This window comes from Crocodylus porosus, unplaced genomic scaffold (genome assembly GCF_001723895.1).
Source record: "Crocodylus porosus isolate Cpor-Errol unplaced genomic scaffold, CroPor_comp1, whole genome shotgun sequence".
NCBI lineage: Eukaryota > Metazoa > Chordata > Crocodylia > Crocodylidae > Crocodylus > Crocodylus porosus.
This window is the reverse complement of record NW_017728948.1, coordinates 36,686,448-36,704,962: the sequence shown is the minus strand read 5'-3', so window position 1 is coordinate 36,704,962 and position 18,515 is coordinate 36,686,448. Positions and strand designations below refer to the sequence as shown.

Genomic DNA, 18,515 nt, shown 5'->3' with positions numbered 1-18,515 from the left:
TTCTGAATGAATTCAAGTAGATGCAGACAAACCTGGTGTTCATCTGCAGGCTTCTTATTTATAGTTCATTACTCAAGGACATGTTGATAAACAATGCTTCTAAAACTGTAAAAGCCTTAGTTTGATATTGATTTAATTCATAATGCTAAATTGATGCAGAAAAAAAATATATGTTTTCCACTGAAGACATGTCTTTATAACCAAATCAAACTGTTTGGGGTAACTTATTGAAAGTTATGAGAAGTTTATTTATTAAGGAAAAAAAAAGACACAATGGACTTTTTATTTCCACTGGATCAATGATATTGCCTACATTCTAGTCTCTGAGAAGCAAGACATCATTTGAATTGTACTTGTGTGTGTTTTTCCTTAGAACCTGTATAATCTATTTGAGTAGCAGTATTGGAATAGTAAGATTTCTATCCAACTTCCCTTACTCACACTAGTCTTATTGATATAATTAGACCTAAGTGAGTACCAACAGGACATTTAAATGTAAAAGGTGACCAGGATTTGCTCTTGTCTCACCTATGATTACAGCATTTCTATTACATTTCTGATTGTGCTTTTGTTCCACTGTCTTTTTCTGGACTTACAAAATGACTCAGCCAGACAATGGGATCTCCACTATGAATGCACATGCTTTCTTCAGTTCTCAAGGTTAAAAGCAATGAAACCTTTCTCATAAAAGAAAGTCTAAGTATAGTTATCTTCTGGCTTTCTTTATCACATACTGCCATAGTAACTAGGACTGAGTATTTAAGTTCAACAGGCTTGAAGTACCCACATAAGGTGGTGTTCATCTCCAGGCTTACCAGACATAAGTACCCACATAAGGAATTAAATGTTACAACTTGTTCACAAAATTATACTCTTCTAGAATAAACTATGTCCAAGCAATGTTTTGCCACAACAGAAGGGAAAGCTATGACATCACCACCGTTTTTTAGACAAGGTTAGGTGCAAATTTTTCATGATATTACTGGAAACCTTGTCTACTCCTTTTCCCCCACCCCCAACTTCCCCTCTGCTCTCCAAAAACAGGACTGAATTAAATCAATCACTGTTTTTTTCTTATATTTTGTTAATGCTCTCTCTCCAATCAGCTTTGTCCATTCCATTGACCATGACAACTGTTCCCAGTTTCTCCTGATGGACTGGATCATGGAGAGTTTGGATTGCTTTGGCAGACCTAGTGAGGCCAATCTCTCCTCTTAAGACAGTTCTACCCCATATTCTCCCTCTTTCTAGCAATGGCTAAGACATGGGGGAAAGCTACTGGGAATAAATTTAGTCTAGAAGAGAATGAGAACATCATAACAGGTAAGAATTTGGGTAGCTGATAAACCTTTTAGACATGGGCATTCAATTCTAGTGGTCATAGGGAAATGCCTTCCACACTTTCCAGGGGTCATCCTGGTGTGTGAAAGGTGCAGGAGGTACCAGCAGATTGACTAATACTGGTGGTCCCAGAAAGCGTTGAGCAGCAGGGGGATGCCTCTGCACCTTCCACAGAGCAAGCTGACCCTGGTCTGTGGAGGGTGGGGAGATGCATACAGCTGCTCAAGCTGACATGAGGAAAGACAGATCCATATTTTTGTGGAAGAGCCAGTTCTCTTCCATGAAAGACCCCTTGGCCACCTGAGCGCTGTCTTTTTGTGCCCGGGGGAAAAGGTTTCTCTCGCCTGCTCTTAACCTTAGCTGAGGTCTTCTGCCTGCTTAACATCAAAGCAGCATGTTTGTTTCCAATTATATTAATCTCGGCATTTGTTGAATTTTAATAGAATTCAGTGCTTGCTGTTCAGGAATCTAGCTGTGCAGGTCCTCTCAGTAGTGGACCTCACTGTAATTATCCATTTCTTTGCTACTTTCCAATAATGAAATATTCTACCTGGGGCTAACTTTGGAGTCTTTACCCAGTGCAGAATGCATCTCTCTCCTGAGTGAAGCAAATACCTTGGAGAATATTATTCTTGTTTTCTACAATTTGTATTGCACAGTCCTCTTTCCAGTGAATTTCAAGGAGCTAGTTACTGTTCATAAGGTTCCAAACAGACTGACCAAGTTACCTGAGAGACCGCATCTCTTTCTGATTGCCACACCATCTGCATTTATCAGGCACACATAAGCTATTCATGGGTAAAGCTCACAGGAACTAGCAACAGGACATGCTTTTCTTGACAGAAATACGTGAAACCAGGTTGCATGTATTTGAATGTATTACAGATCACTCTCATTGTCAACACTTTTCACTAACTATGGATTCTGCAATAGATGCAATTTATAGTAAGGCTGGGAGGTGGTTTTTTTTGGTTTTTTTCCCCTCACCCTTTTAAAGCAATGACTGCATGTGTGTTGGGAGTCAGAAAGCTAACTAATACATGTTAGATCATTAAGAGCTAGATCCTGTTCCTACTAAAATCAAGAGACATTTCACTTTATACTTTAAGATTGAAACCTCAAGTCAATGGGAAATTTTCCATTGATTTATGTGGGAAATTTCATTCATCTCTGTGTTTCTATTTTGAATAGTAAAAGATACCCAGATATGAAAGTGATGGGGCTGTATGAATGCCTGTAATAATAAAATAACAATAAAACGTTTGATTCAGGAGATATGGTTATATATTAACCAAAGCAGCACATGAATAATGTTACAACAAAATTAAAAATTCTTTTTCCAGGTAAAATATTTAGTTCTGTCCTTTTATGTGAAGCTCTTATTTGTATATATAAATATCTGTGTAATGTTGTGATTTGAAGAGAAAAAGTAAAGTACACACAATATTCGTAATAGAGAAATGGGGGTGAGGGGAGGAGGAATAACCTGTTTTGCCATATAGTTTTCATGTGAAGATTTTGTTCAGTACCTATATGGGTGCATCTGAGTAGTAGAAATATACCTATAAACTTAGAGTGTAGGTCATATAAAACCACTTCCCTGACATTGAAGTTAGAGGTGCACCGATACATTGGTCCATATTGTATCAGCACTGATAAAAGAAAATCGACATTATTGGCAATTGGCTTTTTTTGTCTGATGCGGCCAACAACGTCACTGATAAATGTTGTGTGCATGGCCAGCCTGGTAACTTGGAGAGCAACATCCAGCTGACAAGTCTGTTGTAGGGGAAGGGGCGGGGCGGGGAGAAAGGTTGTCATGGGATGGATCAAGGCTCCTTCAGTGAGGAGGAGAGTGAGGCTGGGGCAGGGGTTGCCCAGCTGGGGCAGGGTGCAGGACAGAGCTATGAACAGCTCTTCCAGGGGCCACAGGGTGGGGGGGGGTGTCTCCCACCACTGCACATATCCTCAGGGGAGACATGGGGGGGGTGTCACCCAGATCTGTGCATGGGGTGAGGGTAGGCTGCCTACTGCAGGCTCAGTGCCAGCAGCTATGCCGGCCTCTTCCTGGCAGGTAGCTGGACTGAGGCTGTGGTTCAGCTGAGCAGTGGCAGTGGCAGGGGAGCAGGGGCTATGGGGTGGTAGCCCACCCTCCCAGAGCTGCCACTGTTGCCTGGCCTGAGCACGGACCTGGCCCAACCCCCCACCAGGAAGAGCCCAATGCAGCCTCCAGCCCCAGCCTGCAGTGGCCGCTGACCCTCACCCCACACAGATCTGGGGGGAACTCACCTCCCATGCCATCCCTGGGGGTGCGCACAGCAGTGGGAGCCACCCCCGTTGCATCACTCAGAGCCACTAATGGCTCGGTCCCATGCCCAGCCCTAGCTGGGCAGTGCCTGCTTCATCCCCACTTCCTCCCTCACCACAGGGACCTTGATCTCCACCCCACATGCCTTTTCCCTCCACCTCCCCCTCCCCACAACAGACTTATTAACTGGACACTGGTCTGCAAGCTTCCATGCTGCATACTGGCAATCAGATTGGTATCGGCCTATGTAGCTCATTGATAATCGGCCATTGGTATCGGCCCCAAAAATCTTTATCAGTGTACCCCTAAATGAAATATCTGCGCTATAGCTAATTCTATAGTAACCCACTACTGAGACCTAGACATCAATGTTTTCCTTCCTTTCTTCCTTCTGCTTTGGACGCACCAGACCAGTCTCACTTGGAGCTGCGTGGGACGATCCTGAGCAGAAGACTCTCCAACTTGCTATCTCTTTTCTTTTCTGACTCCCACCTAATGGTCTCTAGCCTCTGTTTATCTCACTTTCTGATTCTTTTCTTGCATTTTTGTAGTTTTTTCCCCCACTTTTCTCTCCTCTTTGTCCCATCCCCCCTGTACTTCCGGTTTCTTTGTCTTTATAGTCTTCTTTCTTACTGTGTCTTTTCTTTCTCTCTTTCTGTTTGCTTGTAGCAGGGAGTTACCTTTTCCATTAGCTTGCCTTCCAAGGGGTGCTCTTAATTACCCCTTCTTCTCCCACCCCTTTGTTTTCTTTTTTTTTCTCTGTTTCGATCCCCAGCTGATTTTTTCCCTCCACCCCTTTTCCCCCTCCCATCTAGAGTTTTGTGGCTGCATTCCCAGGCACTTATCTTTTTAGTTAGTATAAACTTTTTTTTGTTGTCTTTGCTTAGTTATAGCTGGAAATTAACCCTGTTCTAACAGGAATGGCTGCTCCTACACCCAGCAGCCGGCATGAGGATGCCTCCCAGAACCTCCCCATTACCCATGGTTTGAGGGTTCACACCCCTCCCTTCCTTGGGGTTGAGGTCTGCGTAGATGCCCTTGCTAGTCTTCTGGGACAGCGTAACATACATTATGCAGGTCGTGTCAACATGGTCCCAATGATTTATCTGAGTGATTCCACCCCAGTTAACAAGGTGTGCACAGAGGGCCTGGACATTACGCGCGCACATTATTTTGTCATGCCCCTAGACACCCCAGCAGTGAAGGTGGTGATTTCTAATGTGCCCCCACACGTGACTGATCAGGAGCTCTATGGGGTTAGCCCTATGGGGGTCTTACGAGTCCCTTTCACCGATTGACCATAGGGAGTAAAAACCCCAAACTGAGGCATGTCCTGTCTTTTTGAAGGCAGGTTTTCATGCTTCTCAGGGAGGGCCCACAGTCTCGGCCTCAGTCCTTGAGCTTCATATTCAATGGGCAGAGGTTTGTTATCTATTTTTCTTTTGGGGAGACCACATGTTTTCAGTGTGGTAGCTAGCTCTCCCCACCTAGCAGCTCAGTGCCCATGGAGCCAAAACATCAGCGACTATAGAGGTGCTGACAGATGGCCCATCCACTTCTGGGAAGCAGGCCCCACCCAGTGAGGCTAGGAGCTTTTCCTGACCCCTGTTCCATCTGAGGGGGCTGGAGTCTCTGACATAAGAATGCTATCTGGCGGAGGGGCTGGGACTAGGTTCCAACCCTCCCGCCACTCATTCCACCTATGATGCCCACCCCCATCAGTACAGAGATGCCACCAGGTGGAGAGGCTGATGCCTCCACTTCCCCCCACCTGCCCTGACCTCTCTGATTGAGGCTGGGGTGGTCAGTGATTGTGGCACCAAGGCCCCATCAGATGATGGGGCTGAGGCCTCCTGCAAGTTGCCCTCCACCCCAGCTTTGTCTGAGGTGGGTGTCCCTGGGGAGGCAGGCCAGAAGCAGTCTGGCCCATCCTCTGTGAAGGGTGTGCCATCTGCCACAGAGTAGAAAAAGAAGAACAAAGAGAAGAAAGCAAAAGGGACCATTCAGGACTCCCCATCCCCACTGAGACCTTCCTCAGTTGGTGCTGGGGAGGCCCCTGCTGGAGAGCCTGGCCCTGCTCCAGCTGTCAAGTCAATGACCCTGTTGACCAGGGATGAGGACAGCTTGGAGGTGGGGGAGGCAAAGGCAGGGGTCATTAACCCCTCACCTATCTCCCAGCTCTCAGAGACAGGTGGCAGAAAGACATATACACAACGTCTGTCTTCTGGAGGTCTGACCCAGGGGGAACTAGAGGAGTCTGCTGACCTCTTGGTCACCTCCCAGGTTGCTGAATTAGATGAGAAGGCTAGTGAGATGGAAATCCAGCTTTCTGAGTTTTGCAAGTGGCCTCAAGAGTGGGATGACCTCTCTCCCCCCAAGAAGGTGGGGCTTGCTATTCAAGAGCCAGACCTTGACCTAGACGATCAGAGGAGGTTGATGGGTTTAGATATTGAGGGTGTAGATGCAGAGCTCCCAACCAGTGTGTGGCCTCACCGCTCCTCTGTTGGAAATGTGCAGCCCATGTTGGCAGACCCTGCCTAGGTCGGTCCTGACTATGGGGGGCTCCTAACTTTTTAAAAACAGACAAAAGGACAAAAGAGCATAGCGGCGCACATCACCCAGTGGTGCACAGACCATAAAGTTTTCATCAAGGCTGCCAGAGCTGCGGCCAAGCTAATGCAGCAAGATCTGGGCACTAGGCAGATGGCTTATCATCTGGAGAAACTCGCACAGTGGGTGAGAAATGAGTGGGGCCTGGCAGGGTCCCTGGAGTACACAGTAGGCCTTTTTTTGACCTGTCTCTGCTTTTTGCTCTGCTCTTGGGGGCTTGCTCTTTTATCTACACCTTACCTTGCTCTTCCTCTCCCATACCCACACCCATGGCAGCCACCACCAATGGCACTTTTGACATCAACGGCTGTCGAGATCCGGTGAAACGGGAGGCCGTTCTGGAGCTCCTGCACCAGAAGCGGCTGGCTGTCGCCTTCCTCCAGGAGATGCATTCCAACAGGCTCAACCAGTTGGCTTGGCACGCTGCTTGGCAAGGCCAATTGTTCTTGAGTCATGGCACCAACCTTAGTGCTGGGGTTGCAACTTTCCTATCATGACAACTACAGCATGACATGGCAGTGGCACAGGAGATTGTCCCCGGCCACCTGTTGATGGTCTGCGTCACCCTAGCACAATGCCATCTGCTACTCGTCAACATCTATGCACCTACTGATGGACAGGAGAGGGTCACTTTCTTCAAGACCTAGGCCAATTGTTTGCACGGTTAGTGAGGATGATGACCTGCTTCTTGTAGGTGGGGACTTTAATTGTACCATTGATACCCCGCTCGACCCTACAGGGCCTGAGCCTCATCTGCCCTCAGCCCACAAGCTGCAGTCCGTCTTGGAGACTGCAGGTCTCGTTGACATTTGGCAAGCCCTGCACCCCGATGCACATCAGTATACCTGGGATGAGTGTTGGGGGTCTCACTATGGCCCACCTTAACCGCATTTATGTGACCAGGCACCACCTGCCACTCCTACGCAGCTGCTGAATCATTCCCTAGGGCCTGTCAGATCATGGCCTGGCTTGCTGTGAATTGAGCCTGCCGGGGAGAATCTGCATGTGAGTAACCTATCAGTGTTTCGACGTCAGCCTGCTTCAAGAGTCTTACTTCTGGAACTGCTTTGCTAACTTTTGGAGGGGCTGGGAGGCCACAAGACTGAATTGCTCCTCCTGGAGTACACTCAGCTGGCCACAAATGAACTGCGCCGCCATATCAGAGAGCTGGAGGAAGATGTGGTAGAGCTCGAGGCTGCCCTGCTGGCTGCCGGCAGTGATGCAGTGCTGCATGAGAGCCTCCGGTTCTGTAGGAAGTGCTGTGTGACTTGGTGGAGAGTGTGGCCCATGGAGCAAGGATCCGCACCTGCTGCCAAAAGTTGGCCGAAACAGATGCCCCAACCCACTTCTTCAACCTGGAGCAACGGCAGGCAGCGAGCAAAGTCTTAGGTCACCTCAAGACCCCTGAGGGCCAGGTAATCACTGACCCAGGTGAAGTACGTGAGCATGCTGTTGCCTTCTATCATGACCTGTTTACAGCTGACCCGTCCTGCCCTGAAGCCACACAGGAACTCCATGTGGGCCTGCCACTATGCCTTGGTAACCTGGAGGCTGGCGAGCTTGAGCAGGAGTTGTCTCTGGTGGAGCTGGCAGTGGCCGCAGCTGGCCTCGCCACTGGCAAAGCCCCAGGCCTCGATGGGTTACTTTCTGAGTTCTACAAGACTTTCTGGCCTCTTCTCAGCCCCTGTCTCCTGTGTGTTTTCCAGGATAGTCTTGCCAACAAGGTCTTGCCAATCAGTTGCTGCCGTGCAGTGCTCACACTGATGCTCAAGAAAGGAGACCTTGGCTGCATTAAGAACTGGCGGCCGGTCTCCCTGCTGTGCATGGATTACAAGATTTTGGCCAAAGTGCTGGCCACCCACCTCCGCACTGTCATAACCTCCATCACTGGGCCTGAGCAGAGCTACTGTGTGCTGGGCAGAACCATCCAAGGCAACCTGTTTCTGCTGTGCGACCTACTTACAGCCAGTGAACTCTTTGGCCTAGACGTTGGCCTTATCTCTCTGGATCAGGAGAAAGCCTTTGACTGGGTGGACCACACCTACCTCTTTCAGACCCTGGTGGCCTTTGGCTTTGGGCCCCTTTTCACCGGGGCCCTCCAGGTCTTGTATCAAAACACTTCTAGCCTGCTCAAGGTGAATGGGGTGCTCTGTGCCCCGTTCCCTGCATGCAGAGGCATCTGTCAGGGCTGCCCCCTCTCAGGCATGCTCTATACCCTGGCCGTTGAGCCACTGCTGCATGCACTGTGGCGCCGCCTGAGCGATGTGGCCTTGCTGCCAGCCGTGGGCCTGTCTGTTGCTCCTCTGCTCTGGCTATCAGCATATGCAGATGATGTGACCATCTTCCTTAACACCCAGGAAGATGTGGAAGCCCTGCCAGCCTGCCAGCGAGCCTACGAACATGCCTCTTTGGCCCGTTTCAACTGGGCCAAGACTGATACTCTGTTGCTTGGTGAGTGGATCACCATGACCCCCCCTCAGATTTTCCAGGGGGCCTAACCTGGTGCTGTGAGGAGTGTTCCTAGGGCCATCGACCTTCATGGCACAAAACTGGGATGGCCTCAAAGAAGGAGGCATGCCTACAAAGGTGGCACTGGTGCCTACCCAGCCTCTCCTACCATGGACACATCCTCATCATGAACAACCTAGTGGCAGCAACTTTGTGGCACCGGTGCACCATACTCAATTTGACAGAGGACCTGCCCGAGAGACTCCAGTGCCTCCTGGTCGATTTTTTCTGGGGTGGGTGCCACTGGCTCCCATGAGCTGTCCTTTACCTACCTGTAGCTGAGGGGCACCAGAGTTTGGTTGACCTTGTGAGCAAGGTGGTTGCATTCCACCTGGAGGCCCTTCAACGACTCCTGTACAGCAAGGAGTGCCTACCTTGGCAACAACTGGTGTGCCGATTTCTGTAGAGGGTGGGGGCCCCCTCCAGATACCTAAGTCCTATATTCCTTGTTATTTGACATTTTGTATTTTGTGCTTTTTCTATTTCACCAACCAGTCTTGTTTGTTCTTCTGTTTGTGTTTTATATTTTGTTAACCCTGTCTTTTATCAACTGGATGAATATGTCTATGATTGTAAGTATCTAACCTTTGTTGAATCCTGCCCCCTCAGGGCATTGTAGTGTCCTCTATACCCTCTGGTTTATATTGGTTATATTCCCAGTACTGTTTTCTCATTAAAAGGTATATGGTTAAGTCCCCATTGGTGATCTAGCTCTCATATATAGTGGGAGGAGGGTCCCTACACCTCCCACAGCACTTGTTCCCCTGCTCTGATTCCTTCAACTGGAGAGGGGGTACCTCTTGGAGTACTACCCAGGTTACATTTCTTTTCCCTCTGACCCTAACCCAGAGACTTTTGACAGGCCTATTTACAGTTACATACTGGAGCTCTGAGCAATCATACAGCTCTTTTACATAAACTGCCTATAACTTTGTCATTTCTTGCCTGATTTAGACAAAAACTAGAGGGATGGTAACCCATTCTGAGGGCATGAACGATGCCAAGTTTCAAGGAGATAGGTGCAGAATTTTTTGTGACACTGCACCTCAAACATTTCAAAACAAAACTCATATCACTTGTCAGCAGTGCCAGCATTGTTATCCACTCACGATCTGGGGGCTTGCACCCTCCCAGAGGGCTGTGGAGCAGTGCCAGACTCCTCCTAGGGGGTGCAGGCCACCAGATCTGCATGTGGTATGACAGCATGCTGCCACTACCAGCACCCAAGTCTGCTCACTGATTTCATGCTGAGCTCTGGGAAGACTGGTATTGCCACTCGCCCCAGCTGGTAGTGGCAGGATGCTGTCATCTGCATGGTCTGTATGCTGTCTGAGAGATTGGGACACTCAGGCTGAGTGCTGCTGAGCTCTGGGTCCCAGCTCTGGGAACAGTGTGTGACACCTTGCTGAGCACACTGCACCTGTGATATGTGACAGCTGCTATGCAGGTGCCAGGTGGGGGGGATAATCCCCGCTGCCCTGTGTTGCATTGGGAGGGGGGGGCTCTGCCATGAGCACCCAGAGGCCCCAATCTTCACTGCTGCAGTTTAAAAAAAAAAAAGCCCTGCACTCACTGGTGATTGGGGCCTCTAAGGGCTTGTTGCAGAGCCCCCCCCATGCAGTGTGGGGAAGTCAGGGATAGTGGGGATTGCCCCCTCACCTGGCAACCATGACTGCTGCTCCATGGCATGGAACCGCCCCAGGTCCCAGACAGCATGCAGTGCTCTGTGCCCAGCAGCATTCAGCCCAAGTGTCACCAGCTCCTGGACATTGCACAAAGCATGTGAATGATAATGTGCTGCCAGTCGTCCTGGTGCTTGGAAAAGGGTACACTGAGCAGACTTGGGTTACTGGCCCAGGTCCACATGCAGATCCAGGGGCCTGCACCCCTCAGGAGGGCTGTGGGGCTGCACCAGACTCCTCCCAGACTCCACCCCTCTTCGCCCTTCCTCTTCTTAGTTTTTGTTTCCCTGCAAACTCAGCTCTAAAATGCTGAAATTTTCCAAAATTTTCCAAAATGTTTCTGATTTAAACATTTAGTTTTGGAGATGTTTTAGAACCTTCCATTTTGATTCAGATTCAGTTTTTCAGGTGCTGAAATGGGCCAAAAACACCTCCAAAACAAAAGGGCTGGCAAAATTTTGCACAGCCCTATTGGGTAGGATCAAGTAAGTCACTAGGGAACAACACAGCTTCCCTCCGGTCCTGTTCTGCTACAGGGGCCAGTTGAGTAACAATGTCCATGAAAGTGGCGTGACACATTTGGAAGCACATCTATAGCCACTGCCCAGGACAATCCACTCCCACCAGTTGTCATCAATGGCATGGGCCCAGACCTGCCACTCGGCAGTGTGAAGGTGTTGCAAGAGCACCCTGGAGGCTGTGGTATCCTGGATGGGCTTGTTCTTGCCAGAAATATGGAAGTCATGGACCCAGTCCAGGATTTTGGAGGTTGTAGGGTGTGGCCCTGAATAGGACACTCAGCTGCTGGCTCATGGGAATGAAGGTGCATGCCATCATAGCCATCTTCTAGGCCATCTTCAGATGGATGCTTCTCACAGCCTTTCATGATTGGCATACAGGGTGATAAGCAGGATATGCCATGGCTTCTTGGTCTGTGGGCTCGGGCATTTATGGTGGGGTCCCATGGTGGGGTGCAGGTAACATATGCATGTGCAAGATGGGGTGCTTACTGGGTCTCTTCTAGAAGCCTCTGGGTAGGGTGAGAGGAAGGGGCCCCTCTGAAAGGGAACTCCCCAGGATTTCCAATGACAAGAAGTGCTCTGGGCTCTTGACTGTGCTTGGCAGTCTCTGGCACCCTAAAGAGCCCATAGAATATGTTGGCATGTGTACACAGAGGCGCACTGTCCTCTGTGTACACATGAGTGTTGTTGGTGTACGCATCTCCACACCCCAATGGGTGAAGAGATGCATGTTGCTGCCAATCTAAACTTAGGTTGCTCAGAGTAAACTATGTATCTTAGACCATTTCTCCATGCTTTTAGAATGTTTGTATGCACCTTAAGGATCCAAACACATTCTTTTTTGCTGCCCATGAATTAATAAGCTCCAGATGACTGTCAAAATTGTCTTGGAGTCCCCCAGCTCAAAATCTTCTAGCAGTCATATTACTGAAATACATCACCAAAAAGTGTGTTTCTTTTAAAATTCTCCAGTCTCAGATTGTAATAAGTGAAAAAGGAATAAAAAACAAAGTTGAGGTAACAACATCAAGTTCCACACATTACATCATTTCAGTCATGTGAGATATGAAAAAGAAGGTAAAAGGAGTATGGTTGCCTCATCCACAAAGCTGTTTTTTCACATTCATTTGATTTTTATGCAAGGATCTTAATATCATGATATTATTTAGTGCTTTCTAACAAATCTTTTTCCTTTGTTTGCCATATAGTGAATGTTAAATATAGGATTTTGGTGATAAATGTACTGTAATTTGATACATGTAGGTGTTTGTTATGCCTAAGAAGCATGTGAATTTGGGAGTGTGATTAGCTAAATGAAGTGAGTTGATAGGTAAAATCAAAGTGTAGTATGTGAAAATTAATGTTTTTTACTTGTTTACAAATACAATTCCTTGGAGATGAGAAAGTTCTGTGTATCTTCCATTATGGTCAAGAGAAGGAGGTAACAATGTTGATAATTTTGTGGGTGTTGGAATTTACACTACATCTCTACTTAAGTAAAAAGAGTTCTCAGCCTTCTGCTCCTTTACTGTATTTACTTGAATATGAGATGAAGTTTTTTTCCCCCAAATAGCATGGGGTAAATAAAGAAAGCTCCTTGTCATACATTTGTATACAAGGACAGCTCATTAAATATACTGTCTATCATTAATCTGCTTCCAAAATCAGCATGTGAACAATAATGAAAACCAACTATGAAATTGATTAAATGCAGTGAATATTGAACATGACTATAAAACACGTGGCCCATATTGGGGAAACATGGTGACTGGAACTTACCACAGGGATAGGTTACTGCAGCTTGCCTGAATAAGGTATAGTACTGCAGATTGTACTCAGTCAACCTGGTCACTGACTTTTTTTCAAGTCATGATGAGCCACTATGTTGAATACATTTCAACTTCCTTTCACTCCCACAAATGAAGATTGCCTTTTTTCCCATTTCCAATTATACCTGGTTCTTCACCAGCCTTAAATGTCTTGCAAACATCACCAAACAAGGCCCCAAATGGTTCACCCAGAATCCCTCTATCTCCTCCCTCTCTCAGTCTGTGATGATGCTTAATAATGTGACCCCATTCTCCATGAAGTGGAGCCAAACCATGTTTACCCTGTGCCTCATCCACATTTTTTTTGCATATCCCGGGAATCAGAGAAGAACACCTGATTCTAGTCATGAGTGAGGGCTAATTAGCACATGGTTCTGGCACAATTAGCAGCAGCACAAATTTGTGCCACTGTTTTTGCTGCTGCACATGCCCCTGCATGTGGTTGGTGCAGGAAAAATTGTCCTGGATCGTGTAGAGGAGGCTGAAGCCAACACCTGTGCTGGGGTTCTGGGGGCCTCTAGGCCATGTGTCACACTGCTTTTTTCTGGGTTTGGTTGGGAGTGGGTTTGTCCCAGGGGAGAGCGGTGGGAAGAACCCCATTGGCTGGCCACAGCTTGATAAACAGGCAGCTGATGAGCTGCATGGGTGCTGCCTCCCGACCCTCACACGCTGCCTCTGGAGTTGCTGGTAAGTCTGCTCCCGTGTCTTGTACCCTGGAACACTCTTTTATTAAGAAGAATTTTAGGATGGTTTATTGATTCCCATAGTCATTGTTCCACAGCATGCCTTTCTATAGGAAAACCCATTTGAGAAGAAAACGAGATTTTTGGGAAATTATGTGACAAATGTATCACTTGTGCTTTCACTAAAATGAAAGTGCTTTTGGAGATGGGCATGAGACACATGTTTCAAAATGTGCATAGCCCTTTGAAAGCAAATCTGTCTTTTAATTCCTGAAACATCTAAGTGAAGATCCTGTTCCTTACCAGCATGAATTCCTGAGGAACAAGCATGCAAAACTCTTGCAGGTGACTTTCCTTCTATGGACTATCAAAAGCATTGAATGGAAATTAATTTTGCTTCTATACGTAAAAGACATCTGGCAGAAATAAGTATAGCATGCCACAGAGAATAACAGCCCCCATGTTCAATTCATATTGCCTTGCGTGACATTTAACATTCTGCCATTCAGTGTTGTAGACAACTCCCCCATGCCATGCATTCCCCCTATTTCCAATTTTAGAATGAAAGCTTACATAGCTATCACTGAAGGATAAAATCTATTTGTGGACTCCTCCTTCTTTTTGTTGGGAATTTTCAGCATATTGTAAGCAACTCTAACGCCTTGTTGAGAAGAATGACATATACATTCAATAAATACATATAGCCTTTATTTATTGCATAATATCCTAGGCATATGCAACAGATTATAACATAAAGACTTAATATTTCTCCTGTGAGATTCCTAGGGCAGAATCCTATTGTGCTTTATGTGCCAAATGGCAATAATGTATAGTCTGAAATTCAGCTCTGGGCACACAAGCATGTTCAGTAGGGTTGCTCTCTGGATGGCAAACAGCACCATACATGCTTAAGTATGGGTCCCAAAATTTCAGCCATGTAAAAAAGCCATGACTACTAGGTGTTAGAAGATGAAGGAGATGGGGACATTTAACCATGTTGGACCATCTACACTTTTCCCAGACCCTGACAAAGGGACATTGATCCTAAAAGCTTGCAGAAAAGGACAATTTTCTTGCCATTTTCCAGTTGGTCTAATTTTGGAACCAAGAGTTCTAGTTTTTTGTATGTAGAGGTGTGCTTTTGAGAATTGGCTTAGGGAATAGATAAAGTAGATATGCATTAAAATAATGGTCCAGGGCACTGGCAAGGGCTAATTTATTTCAAAAACCCTGGCTGGCAGAGCCTTCGAGGCAGACAGGGATAGACACACAGGCTTGGAGATTGTAGGCATGTTCCAAACTGTTCCATAACATGAGATAAGGTGGCTCCAGCTCACAGTCCTCAAATGCAGAGCCCTTAAGATTCCTGGTTTTGAGAAACAGTCCGGATTAGACAGGAAGAGCCCAAATTATAATTTGTACATGTGATGGGCTTGTGAAACAAAGGAATATGCTGACTGGACATAACGTAGACAGTATGATGACCACAGAAAGACCAATCAGCCATGCCCATGGATGAAGAGTAGGAAAAGAATACAAAAAAAAAGGGATTTCAGAGCAACAAAGGGTCCCCGAGAGGGGAACTCAAGGCACCATGGACAGATGGTATACCACCATACTGTCCCTGAGGGGTGGGGAGGGAGGTGGGATAGGCCTTGGCCTCTGACTCAGAGGATGCTGACATCTGGCATTCAAGAGACAGCCTCAGAGTGAAGCTTGCATCCTAGCTAGATGTACCTTGACTGTGATGACAGCCCTCGGACTGGTAGATATAGAGTTGCTTGTATTAGTCTTGCCTGCCATCACTGGGTGTCAATAAAATTAGCCTATTACCAAATGGAAAGTTCGTGGTTAGTTTCAGGGTTTGGATATGCCTGGAACAAGGTATCTGGGTTATAAATCCAGTGCCAACACCCTGCAATCAAGAGCAGCAGCTATCTCACTGTTCCATATGCTCCCTGGATTGTACCCATTTTTCTTGACCCATGTATCTCGATCCCTCACTGAGTCACTTTCAAGTGGTGGGACAGAGAGAGTCTGGATAATGCTATATTTATGGTAAGGTATTTCAAGCACTGTGCAGGGAAGCAGAAATTACATTTTCAAGTTTAATTTGGCTGAAGGGGGCCTACAGCTTGGGTCTCCTAGTATCTTAATTGCTAGTTTATTGTGCTAAAACATGGTAGGGGACCCTTCTTCTCCCCTCATTTTATTTCTCACAGGCATGCCCCCAGGCGGCCAAAGTTAAATAAAATCTAAAACTGCATAAGTTCTGAAAAGGTCACTTACACAGTTGAATAACAGTCATTTAAGTGTGCAAAGTAAAATGAGATTCTGCCCTTCAAATCTAAACTCAGCCGTCATCAGGCAGATGAGTATGGGAACAGGGATGAAGGACTGGAGTTGATTGGAAAATTCTGACAAAGCAGGTTTCCATCACAAAATGCTGATTCCATTGCAGTGAAAGGTTTCCACAGAAACAGACTGGTTTTGACAAACCTCTAACAAAACTCCAGCAGGTATCCATTAGAAAGCTGCTTGTCTTCTTGCCAGACCATTTGGCAGGCTACTGCGAAGCCCAGGCAAATATTTGTAAGCTATTTCCACCTATTGGCCTTTCCAGAACTAGGCATCTCAAGGCTTTCAGTCTTCATTTGGGAAGTTCTTGTAGCAGAACCAGCCCCTAAGACTGAACAAGGTGTCCCCCAGCAGCCTAACTAATTCTGCCCCCTCTGGCTCCTTAGGATCCTCAACTTTGATTTTGTTTTCCACGGGAGTCTCTCAAACAAACTCGAGGGTGCTGGACTTGTCCAGTCTATGGTAAGGTGGGTGGACAATTGGTTTAGAGGCTTCTCCCAGAGGGTGGTAATTGATGGGATGTCCTCATCCTGGAGGGCCATCTCCAGTGGTGTCCCCCTGGGATCAGTGCTTGGACCTGTGCTCTTTAATATTCTGGTTTCTCTTCAAGTTGCATAAATCTTTCACCTTTTATTAATTAATGACTTGGATGAATGAGTGAAAAGTTCTATTATTAAGTTTGTGGATGATACTAAGCTGTGGGGAAATGTGGGCACACTGGAGGATAGGGTCAGGATCCAGGATAACCTTGACAGACTGGACTCATGGGCGAAACAGAATCAGATGAGGTTTAACAGGGGTAAGTTCAAAGTCCTTCATTTGGGTAGGAAGAACCCTCACCACAACTACACAACAAGTCCAATGGCTGGCACGGCATCTGAATGAGACCTGGGAGTTATGATCAACTGGAAGATGAATATGAGCCAGCAGTGTGATGAGGTCACCAGGAAAGCAAAATGAACTCTAACATGCATCAGCCTATGTGCGTCCAACAGATCCAAGGAAGTGCTCCTCCCTCTCTATTCAGCATTGTTGATGCCTCGACTGGAGTACTTTGTCCAGTTCTGGGCACTGCACTTCAAGAAGGTCATGGAAAAGCTCAAGAGGGTACAAAGAAGGCCCACCCACATGACCAAAGGCATGGAGGATAGGCCCTACAAGAAGAGACTCCAGGAATTGGGCCTGTTCAGTCTGAGTAAGAGAAGGTTGAGAGGTGACTTGATAGCTACCTACAAGTACATCAGGAGTGAACACCAAGGTCTAGGTGAGCAACTCTTCAGGAAGGTACCTTAAAGGAGGATGAGGACCAATGGACATAAGCTTATAGTGGGTAAATTCAGGCTAGATTTAAGGATGAACTTCTTCTCTGTAATGTTCACCAGAATCTGGAACACTTCCCCAGCAGAGGTGGTGCCATCACCATCCTTGGAAGTATTTAAGAGAAGGCCAGACAGGCACCTTGTTGAGCTTGTCTGAGCCCAAAAAGTTCCTGCCTGAGGCAGGGGACCAGACTTGATCTTACAGGTCCCTTCCAGTTCTTTGGTTCTATTATTGTTTTGCTTGTCTCACTGATGCAATTTTATGTTACTTTTGGAGGCTGTCCCCAGAGTCCTAGAGAGGACCCAATGGTTTGGCACTTGGCCTGGTTCAACTTGCTTTTGCCAGATTCCCCCAACACTACTTTGTGTCAATGGATCATAAACCTCCCAACTAAAACCATTCTGTGTCTCACTGGCACTAATTGTGAACTACAGACACTGCTCAGGTCCTACTGGCCCTGCTCATTCTCTACTTGCACCATTTTTGCTCTCCTGACACTACTTACGCCCCTTCTGGCCCTAATTGTAGTCTCCAGTCTCCCCCATAGCCAAACCCATGCCTCACAGGTCTTTTTCCTTACAGCTAACCTCAGTCATGCTTCAATTACCTAGGCCTCTGGCCCTGGCTAATCTTTAGTTTACTAAGGTCCCTGACCTCTCTTGTACTTCAGCCTACCCAGGCTCCTGGCCCTTGCAGGTTCTCTAGCCTGCAAAACTTGCTGGGCAATTGGTCCTATGTAGTTCAGTTTTCAACATGGTTCTTTTGCCCCTCCAGGGCTTCAGCCCACCCAGGCTCCTGGCCCTTACAGTGCTGCTCCCACCTGCAAAAGTTCTTGGATGCCTGGCCCTGTCTGCTTCAGCTATTATCTATTCCTTGGCCCTGTCTTGTCACCATCACACTCAGTCCACCAGACCCCTAGTCCTTGAAAGGCTTTCTCCTCAGCTTCAGGCCCAAAACAGAGTGCCTCTCTGGCATCCTTCTATAGTCTCCTCTTTTCTTCTAAGCTACTCCAAACCTTGAGTTTGAACCAAAACAAAATATAAAACAGTCAGAAGGTCAAAACAGGTTTAAATCTTAAACCCTACCTTGGGTTTAGCCTCTGCTAAACTGCACTTTTTTCTCTTACAGTAACAGGACCCTTCTCTGTCTGTTACATTGCCATTTGCATTTGAGAACTTCAGGCTTTCAGAGCCTGCTCCCTGCCACAAAGATGGAGACTGAATACCATGCTGTAGCCAGGGCTTCGTTCCCAGGCCTGATTTTTTAAAAAATTTTGCTGTGACTTTTAAGTTTCTTCATCTCATTTTGAAACAGAGTTCCACACACTCCTGGACTCACTGGGCAGCAATCCTGAC

At 46.9% G+C, this 18,515-nt stretch overlaps 2 long non-coding RNA genes across 2 annotated transcripts; both read right to left on the bottom strand.

The window, feature by feature from the left end:
- Window positions 1–4,199: 4,199 nt before the first annotated feature.
- LOC109321880 lies at window positions 4,200–17,604 on the bottom strand. Its single transcript, XR_002104188.1, has 3 exons — window positions 17,593–17,604; window positions 16,418–16,422; window positions 4,200–4,261 (listed from the first exon to the last, which is right to left on the bottom strand). It is a non-coding gene; the product is annotated as an uncharacterized LOC109321880 (long non-coding RNA).
- LOC109321879 lies at window positions 4,373–6,842 on the bottom strand. The gene is made up of 3 exons (XR_002104187.1): window positions 6,493–6,842; window positions 5,865–5,866; window positions 4,373–4,387 (listed from the first exon to the last, which is right to left on the bottom strand). It is a non-coding gene; the product is annotated as an uncharacterized LOC109321879 (long non-coding RNA).
- Window positions 17,605–18,515: the final 911 nt, after the last annotated feature.